The sequence below is a fragment of the Ictidomys tridecemlineatus genome, chromosome 13 (genome assembly GCF_052094955.1).
Source record: "Ictidomys tridecemlineatus isolate mIctTri1 chromosome 13, mIctTri1.hap1, whole genome shotgun sequence".
Lineage (NCBI taxonomy): Eukaryota > Metazoa > Chordata > Mammalia > Rodentia > Sciuridae > Ictidomys > Ictidomys tridecemlineatus.
The window spans coordinates 80,533,657-80,551,234 of record NC_135489.1 but is presented as its reverse complement, the minus strand read 5'-3'; positions in this window follow the sequence as shown (position 1 = coordinate 80,551,234).

The following is a 17,578-nucleotide window of genomic DNA, read 5'->3' as shown; positions in this document are numbered from 1 at the left end:
ATGAATGATATAAAATGAAACTAGGAATGATTCAATTTATAATAGAATCAAAAAGTAAAATACTTAGGAATATAACAGGCAAGACTTGTATGTTGAGAATCACGAGGCATTGGTGAGGAATATTCAGGATGTGATGAATGGCCTTAATCACATTGGCAGTCTCTCTTGCCATGTGAGGTGACCTACCACAGGGGTAATAGTAGGGAAGGGAGATCACGGGGCCAGGATCGTGTCCACAACAGTGTGATCAGCTTCACACACCAACTTGACTGGGCTCCGAGGAGCCTAGATATTCAGCAATGCTATTTGGGGTGTGTTGCTGGGGGCATTCCTGGGTGATATTAACAATTGATCTATGTGGAATAAAGCAAATTCCACTCCTTAATGTGGGTGGGCCTCGTCCAATCAGTCAAAGGCCCGTGTAGAGCAGGAGGGTTGAGTGAGCTTCCACCCACCCACCCACCCGGAGCTGGACATACAGGGACCCCCGGGGTCACCCAGGCTCAGGCCGTGACCTGCCACAGAAGCAGCACTCCAGTGGGAGGGAAGCTTCGTAGGCACGCTCAGTCTCCAGGCCCTGGTCACGTCTCCCTAGCTCTAGCATGTTCTCTTCCGTGACGTTTGCCCTTCTTAACACGCAGCTTGACCTTGCCCTCTGAGCTGCACTCAGGACCAGTGTGGTTGACCGTCCTGGCCAGGAGGAGCCCCCTGCACAGGCCTACCCTGGAGCTGGCTTGGCCTGCCACTGTCCTGTGCACCTTCCCCAGCAATGAAACACTGAGGCCTACCCTGGGGGATGGCGGGTATGCCCAGACAGAGGGAGTGCAGGGTTGGGGAAGGAAATGGGGCAGGAGGTCAGGGCCCCAGACTCTGGCGCCCCCTTCTGACTGTCTGTGTTTCCTTGTCCTGAAACCAAAAGCAGAGCTGGCAGGAGGGGATGGTGGCAGGTTGGGAAGTGCCCATCTTGGGGTCTCTCACCCTGAGGCCAGCCTGATGGCTGTTGAGGTTGCAGAGACATCTGTGTGACATGGCTCCTTGGTGCAGAGACCTGGTGGGGAAGCCTCTGCCTTTCCCTCCTCGCTTCCCGCAGAAAGCAGGTGAGAGCTTGGCCGGGAGCCTCAGCTGCGTCCTGTCCTGAGGCCCGGGTGCTGACCCTCACTGCCGCAGCAGAAATGGCTGGTGCAGAGCGAGGCCCAGGCCTCTGCACCTTAGGGTAAGTGGCCTGGTGGGGATTGCGGAGGGCTGCCCTGAGCCTCAGCGGCCTTCCCAGGGCTGCCCTTGAGTGGAAAAGGGTTTTATCAAACATCATCTCAGAGACACTCAGTTCCGCCTCTCCAGCAAGCAGTGGCTCCCCTCCTGGCAGCAGGGCCTGGCGCAGGTGCCCTCTGTGCACGGGGTCTCACAGCCCCATCATCCCAACTGGCACCGAGCACGGCTGCTCCTGACCACGCGGGCACACCGGCACCTCCTCCAGGGTGAGATTGGTGTAGAAATGAACCTTGACTCTGGAAAGAGAAGGGTGAAGTTCAGGTGTGTTACATAGGAAGGAAAAACCCGGAACATTCCACCAAGCGAAGGATGCCTGACACAGAAGGCCACCTCTCGTGTGATGCACGAAATGCCGGGACAGGCAAGCGTCCAGCGACAGGAAGTGGACTTATGGTGTGGCAGGACCTGCGAGGACGGGGAAGCAAGGACTAATTGCTAAGGCTGCAGGGCTGTGTTCTGGCATGATAGGAAGATTCTGGAATCGACTGTGGTGCTGTTGCACAATTCTGTGAATACACCGAGAGCTATGAATCATACATTGAAACAAATTCAGTGGTAAGTGGCCCAGTGTGTGAATATCTCTTTAAAGCATAAATAAGAAGAGCGAGTGGCTGAAGTGTGCACACAGGTGTGCCCTGCCAGCCACTTTGCAATGTCATTTTTGACAAGTGCTTAAAACATATCATCCCTAAATTTGTGCACAAATGAGGCTTCAGTAATATTGCTCTATGGCATCGTTTCCACTCTGTATCATCCCAACTCCCATGGAGGCTCCCACGGAGGCTCCCCACCCACTCAGTACCAGGAAAAGGTGCAGGTGGACACAGCTGGTGGAAGGGAGGCCAGGACTGAGTCAGCTTCCCAGGTCCCAGGGCTTTTCTGACCTGGCAAGTGGCCAGAGGACAGCATGAGACCCTCCAGAGTCCATTACCATTGAAAACAGTCGGTGCAGTTAGTGGCTGGTAGCTCCACCACTTGTGGCTCACGTGGACTTTGTCAGGCGTGGTGCTAGCTTGACGTGCTCTCCTTCCAGGCTCTGGCCATCTCCTGGGGGCCTTTCTGTCACCCTGATTTTACAGAGGAGCCATCTAACGCTCAGGGGGCAGGAGAACACGTTCCTCAAGGCCTCACAACTGGTCATGGAGACACAACTGAAAGCCAGGACTTTTGGAGACAGGCTGGGCCTCACCTGCTTTACTCCTGTGGGGACATGGGGTCTCCCTGATGACCTACCTGGCAGGTACGTCCTTCTGATGCCTTTGTAGCTGCATCGCTGTTCAGAGAACAATAATGCTCTCTGCAGCCTTCCCCTGCCCTCTTAGCAGCCACAGGACCCTCCCCCTCCCTCTCCAGCCTCTGCAAGGGGACACGAGGCCAGCACAGTGACACAGAAGCAGCCACACGGTGGTGAGCACCCCTGGGGCATCTCGGGTGGTCAGGGTGGAGGGAACCAAGATAGCTGTGCTGAGATGTTTCCACCACGAGGCTCCGAGTGTGTTTCTGATCTAATTACACATCTAAGACAAGGAGGCCTCGGAAAGTGTTCTGTAAAGAGCTCTAAGGTGAAGGAGGAGAGGAAGACCTTTTCTGTTCCATTAAGACTTGATTTTCTGATCTCCTCCTCCAGTGGGTGGCAGGAGGAGGGCGGGTCCACTATTTTACAGTAGAGTGGTTCAAAGGTCGGGCTCAGAGTCTGGAGGGGGGGGGGGGGGGCGGTCTGGGTGGTGATGCTTACGGGTTGAGAGGCACTGGATATGTCATATGTCAGAGTGACTAGATTTGGCTACAAAGGTAGAGAAGCCTCCGTAAGAGTGAGTTAAACAAGACCTAAGGGTCTCATTATCTTGTGTGAAGATATAGCAGGCGGTTCAGGCTGGCCCAGCAACCCACAGGCAACTGACCCCTGTCTCTTTCACCTTTCATCCTTCGCTCTCCATGGTTTCTACTATTTTGGCTACCTCGCACAGCAAGGAGGCTGCTTGAGTTCTAGCCATCATTTCCCCATTCCAGGCAGCACTCCCCCGCAAAAAAAAAAAAAAAAAAATTGTGGTAGGCCCAGAACACCAGGGCACTTCCCCAGCTTAGTCAGCCCACCCTAGAGGTCTGACACAGCCCTGCTGACAGCTCATTGGCTGGTACTTTATCTCGTGGCCACCGGAGCTGTAAGGGACCCTGAGCAACGTGACACATTGCTGCTTTAACACTTGGGGGCTGTTACTAAAGGACAGTGGAGCAGACATGGAGAGGGGTGGGGGCTGCCCTGGGCCCGTGGTGAACTCACGTCTTCCACTTTTTTATCTGAGGCACAACCATGGCATCTGCCCCCTGGGAGAGCACAGGAAGACCCTAGCAAAGGGCCTGCGGACGGCCCCACTCAGAGTGCCCAAGCTTCATAGGAGCCCTGTGTAGTCACCCACGCCAGAGGAAAGGGACCATGGCCACCACCAAGCGCAGCAACAACGGGCTTCATTACTCGCCCCTCAGTCTCTCCACTGGGGCAGGGCTCCTCCCCCTTGGCACCGCTGACATTTTGAGCCAAAGAATTCCCGATGGGGTTGCTCCTGGCTTCCTTAGAGGTCAGCAGTGCTACTGTCTCCACCGCCAGACGTCAGTTGCACCGTGACCGCCCCCATGGCAGCCTCAGAGAGTGTCTTCTGGGGTAAGACCACCCAAAGGTGGACCCTGGCTCTGGGTCTGGGAATCCTGGAGCCCGTCTCTGCTGGCAGGGCCAGGGCCAGGGGCAGGGGCAGCCTCTCGGGTCAGCACCTCCAGTGGAGGGACGCAGAGGAGGCGTCCAAGCAGCGGCCTGGGGACAGCAAGGCCACCCTAATCCAGGAAGGAGAAACCTTTCCTGGGACACAGAGACTGTCTGCAGACCATGAGCCTGCCCACCCATCCAGAGGGCCTGTCACCAACCAGGGACATGGCAGACAGACAGCCCGTATGAAAGGAGAGTGAAAAACAGGGGGAAAAGGGAAAAGAGGGAAACTCCCAACCCTTGGGAAGTCTGGAGAGTCTCCTGAATAATGGAGGAGCTTTGGTTCTGTGAGATCCGGATCAACCACAGGCATCATTAGAGCAAGGATGTGCACGTCTATTGACATCTTCCTTTGACACGGGGAGCTGGGTTCTGGGCCCATGTTTTATAAAACACACACTTGGAAGATGTCACGTGGCCTCTGCCCACAGCCCCAGCCTTCAGAACCTCGGTTGTGAAGAGGGTGGGCTTCCTCACGGGTCACTCAGGGCTGCTCAATGGAACACTCACCAGGTGAAGGGACTTGAGTGTCCTGGGGGCGGGAATGCCTGGTGGCTCTGGGTTCTGACCTCGGGAGGACGGGGTCAGATCTGCCCCTGGGCTCCCCAAGAGCCCCCTTCCCCAGCTCTCCAGGGGAGACACCATCTTTTCTACCTGAGGTTCGCAGACTGTCCTGGCTGAAGGCCCTGTAGCCTCAGGGACCTCTGGGTTCTCCTGAATGTCTCCCAAGAGACCTCTAGGGGACAGTTGAGTGGCATCTGAGAAGGCCACCACCACTAAGCATGGGCTCCCAGAGACCTGGCAGGGCTGGATCTTAAAATACAACCCCAGGAGGTGGGTGTAGCTCTGTCTCCTTCCCCCCACCCCCTTCCCCCTCTCCCCCAAATACACATACACACACACACACACACACACACACACACGTCATGTGTCATGGTTTAGATGTGAGGTGTCTCCTGAAAGCTCATGCGTGAGACCATGCCAGGATCTTCAGAGGCGAATGACTAGATGGTGGCCTGCCAGGAGACTGATCCACCACTGTGGACAGAGGGTGGGGCTGTAGGCGGGCAGGGTAGCTGAGGACCTGGGTCCCTGGCATATGTATTTTGTCCCCAGCAGGTAACTCTGCCTCCTGGTGGCCACCTGAGCTGCTTTCCTCCTTTCCTTCTCACTTGTGCCCAGAGCCGTGGAGCTGGCTGGCTGTGGACAGAGACCTCTGAAACCTTGAGCCAAACTAAACTTTCCCTCCTCCATGTTGTCCTTGCTGGGGCCCTGTGGTCACAGCAGTGAGAAAGGTGACAAAGCAACACCTGTACACACACACACACATACACAAACACACACATGTACATATACATACACACACGGTAGGTAAGCAGATGCCTTCTAGGCCTTGGGGCAGCACGGGCATGACCCTAACACCACCATGGGGTTGGGGGAAGGGCATTGGAGGCTGCAGATGGGAAGAAATGGAAGCACACAGGAGGAGAAGTCACCTGGGACTGAGTTTAAACCTGAGTATCACCCACCAGCTGCGTGACCTTGGGGAAGTAACCTAACCTCCCTGAGCATCTGTTCAACAGTTGCAGAATCTCCTGGAGACCATCAGTTCTACTCCCTGACAGGTACCTCACCACTCCTATCGGGGCTCCTGAGAGCTGGCTGACTTCTTCCTGGGCCCCAGTGACCACCAAGTACAGGACACGCTCATCAGCTGGCCTCCTGCTGGCCTGTGAGCTGTGTGTAGCCGGCCCCTCCCAAAGCGCAGCCTGTCTGGTGCCTAGAGGGCCCTCTGGAGATATTTGCTGAAGAAATGAACAAACTGCCAATAAAGACAAACATTTAAAAAAGGAATAAAAAGGGGAGTTTACAGAGATTCAGAATTTCTGGCGCTCGCGACTATTTGTTCATGGAATCTATTTATCATGGGCCTGGGACTGCAGAAGGCTGAAATCGAGGGGTGACAGCAAACCACGGGGTCCCTGCCTGAGAGCTGGTGGCTGAGGACACTGCTTTCCTCTCCCCTCAGCCCACGCGGAGTAAGAAGCCTATTAGGGCTGAATAAGGCCCGGACAGCAACCAACACAGAGAACCAGCCGACATCCAGCAGCCCCACTCAGGGTGGGCTCAGCACCAAAACCGTGTGTGACCTCTTCTCGCCACTCCAGATGCAAGTCTGGTCCAGGTCATGGTCATCTTTGGCTTCGAAGGCTGAAATGGCACTGTCACCCTCCTGTCCTTCTCCACTGAGTGGCACATGTTTTCTTGTACCAGTGGGATCAGATGTGACCACTCTCCTGCTTAAACCTCCCCCAGGCCTCCCTAGGGGACAACATGACCCCAACCTACAGGCCTGGAAACCAGACTGTGGACTTTTGTGCAAAGCATCAGAGAGTGCATAGTTTTGGCTCCGTGGAAGGTACAGTCTCGGTCCAAGCCACCCAGTCACGGCAGCATCACACGGAAACAAACACAGTCAGTGTGTGGAGAGTGGGCAGGGCTGGTCCAATACCACCTGATTTTAGAAACAGGCAGGGGCCATACCTGGCCCAGGGCCTCATCTGTTGGCTCTTGCACAGACACCCTGCCCTGCCTGCCTCCGGGAACTCTCCTGGGCTTGCTCCTATGTTTCCCAGCCACATGGCCTCATGCCTGCCCCCTCCTCTGCCACTCCTGCCTCCAGACCTTGGCACATTCTGGTACTCTACCTGCAGCACTTCTCCAGGCCCTGCCTCCTGGGCTCCCAGGTCACTGGGCTCAGTGGGGCCCCTCCCTGACCTCGCCTTCGTTCTGTCACCTCACCTGGCTCTATCTGACCCAAAGGATTTAAATTACCTTTGTTCATTTAGCAGATTCTCTCCTCCTTGCCACACACCATAGCTGCCTTGGGAACAGAGTCCTGGAGGGCCTTGGTTGCCCCCATCCCAGCACCTAGAATGTGACCCAGCTGGTAGCAGCTGCCCAGTGACCTCCTGAAGTAATTCCTTGAACGAAATGGTGATAAGGAGCTTATGTAGATAAAGCTGTCCCTGAACTTGCAGCACTCGATGCCACGTGGACCTGCTGTTCACCCTCAGCAGGAGCATGGAGCTCCCTGTACTGCAGAGAGGGGACGCTCGGACATGGGGTCGCTTCCTGGGACAGCCCAGGTGCTCTCCTGCCACAGCTCAGGGCGTCTACTCTGTATGCTCACTGTCACCCGATTTCCATTTTGACTAGACATTCCCGTCAGAGTTATTCTTTGAAAAGGTTGTGGAAAGATCAGTCGCTTTCTGAAGCTACGGAAGCTGCTTTACCCTGTCTCCACTTTGAACTGTTGTTTTAATGGAGTTAATTAAATTTACATCTTATTTTCAAACGTTTGAGGCCACAAATCCTCTCCCAAGTGAAGAGTGGAGGAAGGAGGGCTTCTTGCCCACCTCTGAGCACCTCCTCAGACTAATGCATGGAGCTGCCCAATGTCTTCTTTGATAGGGAAGCAAATGATGTGATCCCGAGGGCTGTGTCCCCCAGTGCCCCTGGAATGCAAAGGTCTACCAGAGTGACACTGGCAGTGGGGAGATGCCAAGGCCAATGTCTCGGCTTGGCACCAGAATCACGAGGCACTCACAGCTTTGTAGGTTCAAACAGCAATTCTTTATTCCAGCTCTCACACCGCCTCCACACAGGTCCAGGGGCAAAACATTCTGCCGTCTCCACGTACAATTCACCTACTCCACCAGGCTCTCTCCAAATCCCATTTTAATCTCATGATAACTCAACGGGAACAAGCAACAGGAACACCCTAATCCCAGCAAAAATCTTCAACCTCTAACTTCCCTAAAACCCATTATCTTAAACTGGCAACGCCTTAAACTCAAGGAGCCTGTTACTTCCTCAAACCTGATCAGTTTTAAACCCGGATCCACCTTGGTCCTAGAGCAAGGTCACCTTATTAAAGCATGCATGCAATGTCCCATCGAATGTCCTCTAAGCACCATGGGGTACGCTTGGCAAGGAAATTTCGATGCGTCATTCGTACTTGGTAATGGCCCTCAGCAGGGAGACAGGCACACAGCCTGGCCTCGGAATAAAACCTCATGGTGGAGTAGAGGGCCAGTCAGGAAGCAAAGAGGCATCCCCAACCCATCTCCAGCCCTAGGGATGTACAGTCAACTTAGGGTCAAAGGGGACTATGGGAAAGAGAAGAGAATCACAAGCATCACTCAAATTCAAATCAAACTGCAAAGGCACATCCTCCGAACTCAGTCCCACTTACATGAATTCATACTAAGTAAATTGTCAACACACAGGGAAGGGATTCTGCTCCCTCCAGAACTGATTGAAAGTGAGAGCATCTTTGGTCCACAGGGGACTGGATGACTGGCAGATGGTGGAGCTGGACACTATCTGTTGGCAACGGCGATTCAGCTCAATGTTCACTGATTAACAAAAGCTTTCCTGGGACCCGTGGTGCAGAGTGCCTAGCAAAAAGGCAGGTGCAGTAAAGCTGTGGACCTGCCTCTCCCTGGGTAGAGATGCCTGGGCATCTGCAGGGTCTCCCAAGGGCCACCATCTCTGGTGAAATGTGGTATGATTGCACTTTTTTTTTCCACTTTGAAAAGCTAAAAAAAAGTTGCATTTTAAAAAAAAGTTTTAATTCTTAGAAATCAAACAACATGGTTGCACACCTCAAACGTTCCAGAAGCCCTGGGATCTGCTGGGACAGCCAGAAGGAAAGACGTTTTAAGTTTCTGAAAATATCAGTGAAGACAGGCTTGACCGTAGGTGGCCTGAGAGCTGCGTCCCATGGGAAGAGGCAACCGTGAAAGGACCTTAGTGCCAGGCCAACCCAGCAAGCCGAGGATGCTGCTGCCCTGAGACAGGGGACAAATGTCAGCCATCAGATGTCACAGCCATCCTTACTTAGCGCAAGCCACACTGGGAAATAGCAGATGCCAGGCAGATTGAGCCCCCAGGCAGCCTCTCTGAAGGACCACTTGATGGGCCATTTCCCTCCCGCCTGCCTGGTGGGACTTGTTTAAGGATTAAGGTGATTTGTGTCCCAAGGAGGAGAGATCCAGGTCATCCTGGGAACAATAAAGGGCAAATGCCCGTCCTGCCCTCACATCCCCTCTCCAGAGAGGGCCTTCCCGTAAGCCCAGGTTCTGTCCCTCCTGGGATAAGCAGCCAGGCTGGCTGTGACCTAGTTGTGGCACCCATCTCCCTGCATGGCATGAATACAGGAGGGGCTGAGTGCCCTCGGCCCAGGGAGTGGCACAGAGAGGTGCTCAGAGTGCCCCCCGAGGGCGGGCAGGATAAACACCACAATGGCCTTTCTCAGTCGGGGGGTTGGAGACCAAAAGAGTCCTCGCATTGCCTGTCTCCCCAACAGCCCTCAGAGCTGCTCCCCCTGCCTGGGGCAGGGATACAGTCTCCCAGTTCACCCGGTGGCCTCCAAAGTGGCTGGGGCAGGGCAGGAGGCAGAGCCCAAGCCAAGCCCATGGCTCCATGCAGTATCTTGCTACAAGGGGCCCTGGGAGCCCCAGCTCCCAGTTTGCCCTGTGCATGGCCGAGGTTGAAGTGCTGCTGGACACGGTTCCTACCCGCTATCTTCTCCTCAGGCTGGGGGACAGGCATCCCAGCGCTCACTCCTTGGCTGGGACAACTCTGCTGTGTGTGCTTGATGTCCCATCCCCAGAGCTCCCCCAAGGCTCAAGCTGAGAAGTCTACTCTGCTAGCCACCTTAATGTTGTGCCTGCAACCGCTGGCCTATTGTCCCCTCATGCCCCTGAACCTCCCTGGTAAGCCGCACGCCCTCACGGGGTCTCTTCTGGGAGGAAGCCCAGCTGCCTTTTGTTCCTCATGGGTAGCCCCTCACAGAGGTGCCCAGAAGGCCACTGGCAGGAACACCTGTAAGTTGGTGCTGACAGGCTCCAGGGGCCTTGGCACTGTGCCTCCAGAGTTCCCAGGGCCCTGTCCTCCTCCTCCCATGCTCATCATGTCCTGCAATGCCTTGGACATTCAGAAAACACTAGTCTCCCACAGAGTTCTGGCTGTGGAGCCCCCAGAGTCTGGCTCGGGCCCCATAAATCAATGCCTTGTGACGCCGTGAAAGGAGCAGCTTGTGATCCGCTAAGTTCAAAGACCATTATTTCCTGTTGATCTGCCTTCATGCAGGAGTGATTCCCCCAAATAACACCCTGGAGTTTCGCACGGAGCTGCTGGGAATGGTCTCCTGTCTGCAGGTACAGATAAATACGGGTGACCTTCCTCCGTGATGGATTGACGCTGTTGGCATTCAGGTACATGGGGACATGGAAATGATGCCTGTTTGTGGGAGATGATTTCTCCTTCACACTAATTGTGTGTCCCTTAGCTTTACCTGTGCTGAAGGGTACACTGTCAGAATGAAAAGAAGAATCACAGGATTAACAACACACCAGTGTTTCCTGCACATTTATTACACTCTAAGCTCTGGGCAAGGCACTGTCTCACTTGATCCTCCCTCAGTCTCCAAGGCGGGCACTAGTGCGTCCACCCCCTCATACAGACAGGGCAGCTGAGGCTTCCAGAGGTCCAGAAATTGGCCCGAGTTCTTGCCTTGCTTAGAAGCTGAGCAGAGTGGCCGACCCAGTGCTGGGCCCAGTGCAGAACAAAGACGTGGAGCCCCATGTGCCACAAACGTTAAAGGTTTCAAGATGGTGACAACAGGGCATCAGGAAAGCAGGGTCCTTCTGAGCATGAGGCTTTATGAAGCTGTGTAGCCATACCCCGTGCAGCCAGTCATGGGTCTGTGGGCTCAGGAGAGTGCTGTGGGCCATGACTAGGGCCTCGGGTCTATCCTATGTGCTTTGGAGATGGGAAGCAGCTGGCCTTGTACTGTGTGGATTTGGTGAGCCTGGTGATTGGGCAGAAGTGCTGGCCATTTTCTGTCAGGATATGAACCAGCTGATCCAGCAGAGCTGTATGATACCCTCCTCTACAAGCCAGGCCTGCAAAGAGCACGTGATGCCAGCCAGGGAGCTGAGAAGGACCCCAGTGGCCAAACAGGAACAGACGTGGTCAATTATACTCAGACCTGGAGCAGGCTCTGAGCAGGACAGCCTTGCACACGTGGCCAGAACTTCACCACAGAAGTTCAGATTGGCAGCTGCCTGTCAGCCAAATGAACACATCTACCCCATTCTCTCTCCCTCATCCTGCTCTTGGAGAGGCGATGGCCAGCGCCAACACAGAGCGTGGTTTAAAGAGCTCGTGCGTGCCCTGAGCCAGAGACATGGACACCGATTCCCTCTCCTCCATCAGCTGCCCAGTGTGGGCACGTTTCCAAACCTCTGTGAGGTTCAGTGTTCTTATCTGTAAGATGGATAGGGGTGTCCATCTCTCAGTAAAGCCCGGCTGGTGGGGGAAGTGGCACAGTGCATCAAAAGCCCCTGGCGGGGGCTGGGGATGTGGCTCAAGCGGTAGCACTCGCCTGGCATGTGTGCGACTCGGGTTCAATCCTCAGCACCACATACAAACAAACAAAGATGTTGTGTCCATCGAGAACTAAAAAATAAATATTAAAAAATTCTCTCTCTCTCTCTCTCTCTCTCTCTCTTTCTCTCTCTCTCTCTCTCTCCCACCCACTCTTTCTTTAAAAGAAAAAAAAGCCCCTGGCACCCAGCAAGGTTGAAATCCGTGCATCGACAGTCCCAGGGCCAATTTCATCATGAAGTGTGTGGGACAGGTGCAAGAACATGTGACCAGAGAAGACCAGACAGAATATAGAGGTCCTCCCCCAGCTCCTACTTATGGTCTGGAGAAGTCTCTTGGCTCTCCACGTTCAGCATCCTTTCTGTAAACGTGTATGCTCAACACTCCCGACACACAGGATTCTAAAAGCCACAGATGAGCAGAGTGCTGTGGAACTGCGAGAGGCGGCCCTTCTGATGGCCTGCCACGGTTGGCATAGGTTGGTCTGGGCTGGGGAGGGGCAGGAAAGGGCCTGCTCCCGGCTCTCCCAGGTTTGCTCTGTGTCATGGAGTCCACGGCCATCTCTCCTGAAGCTCTCCTACAGGGTGCAAAGTAATCCGAGTAGTTTTCCTCCAAAAGCTTTCTATAAAATTTCCACATTCATGACCTGAATGTGACACACTCCATTCCGATGCTTCCTCTAGAGATAAACCCAGGGACCCTGAAGAGAGAAAACCAGGCCAAGTTATGCATCGTCAGCGGCAGCTACTTTACACAGAGGCCCAAGCCCGGCACGTGGCTTTATGGGATAATACCAGTCACAAATCAAAGCTCCTGCGTTTCCATGTTCCTGAAGATGTCTCTACCCCTAACGGATAGCTCTGTGCTTTAAGAAATCCAGTGTGCTTTAAAGATTCTATTTTTCTTCAAAAATATTACATGTATATGAAACAATCTGATGCTCTTTCCTAAACCTTAAGAAGGACAGGGGGGTGGGGGGGGAGTTGGCTGTCATCTAATCACCTACGCAGAACGCACAAAGCCGTGCATGCTCACAGCGCCCAGGATGTAGCCTCTGCCACTCTTGGTGAGAACACCTTTCCTGCACATGCACATTCCAGAGCCCCAGCTACAAGGCCCAGGGGACTGCAGACAGAAACCTGGAATCCTCCGGCTCCACTCCCACCCTGGCCTCTTTAATAGCTGTCCGCATTGCTTCTCCCAGCTTGTTCTGCACAGCAGCTTGTTAAGTAGATTTATGTAAACATCCAACCCAAATTCCAGGGGCTCTATCATTGAAGCCCTCTCTCTGTCAAGAGCAGCACGCAGCCTGTCTGCCCTGACAGCATCTGATCTACCCTCCCCGCAGCTCTGCCTCTGGGGGGGCTGTTGTCCCTCCTCTGCTCTACACCCCCAAACACCCGCTGCACACAGAGCACAGTGGGAAGGGAGAGGGTATCTCCTGCCCTTGGGGGCTCTGATTAGGTGCCAGAGACCCAGCTCCCAGAAGCCCAAGGGAGGTTTCAGGCACCTTGCATACAATTATTCACCTGGCAGTCTGGGCAGGTTGCCATGGCAATGCTTCCTGAGCCTCCACATCTACATGTCACTGATACATCCCATCAGTTCAGCAGTGAGGGAAAAAACCGGCCAAGCAGTCCTTGGGCCCCCACTGCCCTGACTCTGTCACCTATGGTTTGGGCATAATCTTGGACCCAGAGACAGTGGTCCTTTTAATAAAAGTGCCTTTCACTCAAGTGTATATTAAAGCTTAAAATCAAAATCCAGCCTAATAAGGATTTTCCTCCTTTGTCCTTCCTTCTTCTAGCACCGGACATGAAAGTGGCTTCTGCTGTTGGCCCTATGGTGCTTTAATTAGTATGTTCTGGGCCAGGAAAGGGAGCTCTAACTTCTAAAGCCTCCCCAGGAGGGTGGACCTTGGGACGCGATCGCAGGGAGCTTCCTGGTATCCGAGCGACTCAATAACACCAGGCACGCGCTTGCCTCTGGGCCTCTAACTGAGCAAAGCTTCCTCTGTGCATATCTCTAAGGAGAGAGAAAGGAGTCCTACCTGCTTCACCATATTGTTCTCATTAAAAGGTGACAATGAAAAGAAATAACAGTTCTCTAGGCCTCACCATATCACAGCGCTCAGCCCTACCTGCCCTGACACAGGTGGCCAGATATCACACGTGCTCAACACCAGCTGAGCATCAGAGACTTGGAGGTGGTCATCCCAGAGGACCCCTGCAGGGACAAGGGAAGACACTTTATAGCTCAGAGCCTCATCATTTTGGGCCACCTTCCACCCAGGGAAGTGCTGTGTCAATGCTGGTGCATGCCCCCGAGTTAGGACAGCAGGACAACAGTGTCTGGAGTCCCCGAATTCCACAGAGTGCCACTGTCCAAGCTACCATGCTGACACAAGGCAGCCCTACGTACCTGTGGGTGACCCCTCCATGACGTGGCTGATGTAGAGGCCTTCCCGGAAGGTTGGCCTGTTGTCATTCTGATTGATCACGATGATTTCCAGAGGCACGGGCCCTTCCAGGGTTTTGCCATTGACATCAGTCGTCTCCACTAATAGCTGTTGGGCAAAGAGAAAGGGGGAGAAATAAGGCCTTAACTCATTATGAAGACTGAAATCTGGTTTCCCAGAGAAAGTAGGCTATGTCTGCAAGATTATGAGCCAGTGGCCATATTCAAACTTTGGTCTCAATGGACAGGCACTGGGAGTGGAATAGAAACCAAACATCTCAGCACAGAAGGCGGAGATCAGCTCATGTTAGAGTCCCCTGGGAAATTACAATTAATTCATCAAATATGCGAAGAGTGTTAAAAAAAAAAACAACTCACAATCAGCCCTAGATGAGAAAATGTGCTTACATTGTTTTTGTTTTTCCAACATCATTCTTAAAAGGAATGTTATGCTAATAAAAGTATTTGACTAAGCATTTACGAACGGAGCACATTAAGGGATGAGCTGGAGTGTTTACGCTGACGTTCAGGAGAATGTTCAGCACGCCAGGCAGTGTTTTAGAAGACATGGCTCATGCCAGAAAGCCAGGATCTGCAGGGCCCTGAGTGGGACCTCGAGATTCCTGCCCAGCGGGCTTTCACCAGGTCCTGGGATTCCCCAGGCCCATGAGGCACTTCCACAGAGAGCCGCCTTCGGATCCCCAGGAAGGCAGCACCCAGACCCAGCTGCACTGGGTTAGAAGCAAGGAATTACGCCATGGCACCCCCTGAGAACCACGGGGACTTCTTGTTTCCATCTTCTGTGCTCAGTTCTGCCTTTGCTGCTTTTGGCAAGAACAGCCACCCTTCTTGGATGAGTGCTGTTCCCGGCAAAGGTGTCAGGAAGCAGTGTTTCAGTGACAAAAAAAAGGCATTTGCAGTCAGAACTCTGGGGAAAGGGTCTGCATTTTGGATCCCAGCACAAGAGGGTGCCCTCTGTGACCTTGAGCAACACCCTCAGCTGTCAGTTTCCTCATCCATCAAATGGGCCAACAGAAACACCATTAGAGTCATAACAAGCAGCTGTGGGCAGGTGGCCCTAGTCACTCACTCAGTCCTCACAGCAACCCCACAGCCACTTTTGGGTAGGTTTCAGAAGCCAGCAAATGTTAATCCGGGGATTCCAGTTTGACCTTGCGAGACCACCTCCAGGTCCAGGGTCAACCACCATAACAATATGTCTAAGCACCTCATGTAAGGCCTGGGACAGAAGACTTCACAACTGCACTAGCTGGGGCTATAGTTGCCACTGCTATGATCAATGCTAAAGTCAAATTATCCCAAACTCAGAAATGAAAGAGAAGAACGGTGGAGACAAATCAGTGCAGCCATCCCCCACCTGGTGGTATCGTAGCCCTTCAGAAAGTAGCGCCACAAAATTCAACAAAACCACGGAGGCCTGGGGCACTTTGTTCCATGTTGCTATGACTCCTGGTCCTATCTGAGTGGTGCTGTTTGGAGGAAAATATTTGCTGCAGTGTTATTTCTAATAAAAGCCCACTGGCCACCAGGTAAATGTCCAATGGAAGGGGACAAGCTGAATTCAAGTCGGTGTGGCAACGTGATAGACTGTAGCCATCAGGAAAAAATAATTAAGCTGTGTTGATTCCTTAGAGCACTGAGTAATGCACAGAACGGTGCGTACCTGGCACAAACAGGGTGCACAAGGAGGACAGGTTTGGTGTGAGCAGGGAAATCAGGTGAGTGGGGAGGGAATTGTCTTCTTCGTTGTTTCTTTAGCATGATTTCATCTTTACTCTCATCAGCAAATTCACACACACTCACATACATGCACACCCGTGCACACACACCATCTTGATTTCTGGAGCAGATAAAATAATGTAAAGTTACCTTATTAAAAAAATAAATAAATGGGCAGAGCCTTCTAACATTTGAACCGAAAGAAGATCTTACAGAGAAGGAATTTTACATTTTTATGTTTTTTTGAGAGCTATTATGAGAATAATGAAAACAAAAAATCAATCACAACAAAGCTTTGGGGGTAATTTCATGCTATAACAAAGTTATAGCTTTTTGTTCTCTCAAAATAGCCAAGGATTCGACTTTAATTTGACCAAAAATCCTTTGTCTAAAGATAACAAATATCTTGTATCTGAGCCCTGAGCTTCCACATTCTTTAAGATTTGGCCAGTGTCATAAACCACAGGAGGGACTGAGAATCAGGATCACATTGCCAAATTAACGGCTATATTAAAACTGGGAGGGGCCGATCCCAGACCCTTGCCAACATAAGGGGAAGACAAATAGACAACAAGGAGATAGGGCTTAGTAGGAAGACCACAGAATGTCAGGCTGAGTTTCAGAAAACCCATTATGTAAGTAGACAACCTGCCAGTATTTTATGTCACAAAATGTGCCAGAGTTTGACTGTCACGGTCGGTTGTTTTTTTCCCTTTTTTTACAAAAATAAACAGAAGCCAAGAATTTGGGATCATCTCAAAAAAAATTAAAAAAAGCCAACTACTCCTAACTGGCATTTCCTCATTTAAAAAATTATATATAGAGATGTTGTAGTTGGACACAATATCTTTTTTTATTTATTTTTATGTGGTGCTGAGGATAGAACCTCACACCTTACATGTGCTAGGTGAGCGCTCGACTGCTGAGCCACAACCCCAGCCCCACAATTCCTCATTTCAAAAATAACAAGAAATCTTTGAGGACTTGCAGTGCTGTGCTGAGGCTGAAGTACGACGTTAATAAAAAAGGTTCCTGGTGTGGAGAGGTGGATGAGAAACAGACAGAACATGTGAGCAAGGTGATTTCATTAGCAACAAGGGTGATGAAGCAGGTCTGTCTCCTGTGGCTCCACCAGCCTCCCTATAACTACTTGCCACGTGTGGCTATTTAACTTAAACCAACATTTTTAAAAACTCAGTTCTCCAAAAGAGGCATGCTTCAAGGCCTCAACAGCTGCATGCAGCTAGTGGCTACAACAGGAGACAACCCCGAGGGAGCACATCTGTGTGCTTGAGCAACTGTGTGTAGGAGGATGTGAGAGTGATAAAACGGTTGAGAAAAGCTTATTGCAGAGGAACATTTCAGTTGAGACTCTAGCGTCAAGAAAACAGTGGAGCCATCCACACAAAAATGAATAGAAAGAGGCCCAGATGGCAGAAGTAGCAAGTGCAAAGGCCCTGGGGCAGAAACAGACTTGGTGTTCTGAGGACAGGGTGTGATATAAAATTAAGTTCAAAAAGGAGGGCTCCACTCAACTCTAAATGGGGTGAGTCGAGCCTCAGCCCCAGTCCGGATTCTTTGCATTGGAAGCTGCGAGCCCAGTGAGGAAGGCTAGCTTTCTTCCTGTGATCTGCCAAGGAAGGTCAAGGTGAGGGCAAAGTCCATCATGCTTGTTCCTAACAGAGGATTGTGTAGGGGAGGAGGGAACCTCTAGCAGGAAGTGCTTTTGGCTTATTGAGAGCCCTTCTCCTTTTGCAAAGGCACATTAGTGACGCTGATGCCCTGGAGGATGCAGGAAGGTGCCTTGGTGAGCCCAGCCGGACACGCCATGCCCCTCCTGTGGGAGCTCTGGCTATGCCTGGGTTCTCCTGACTGTGCCCAGGTGAAGGCCACACC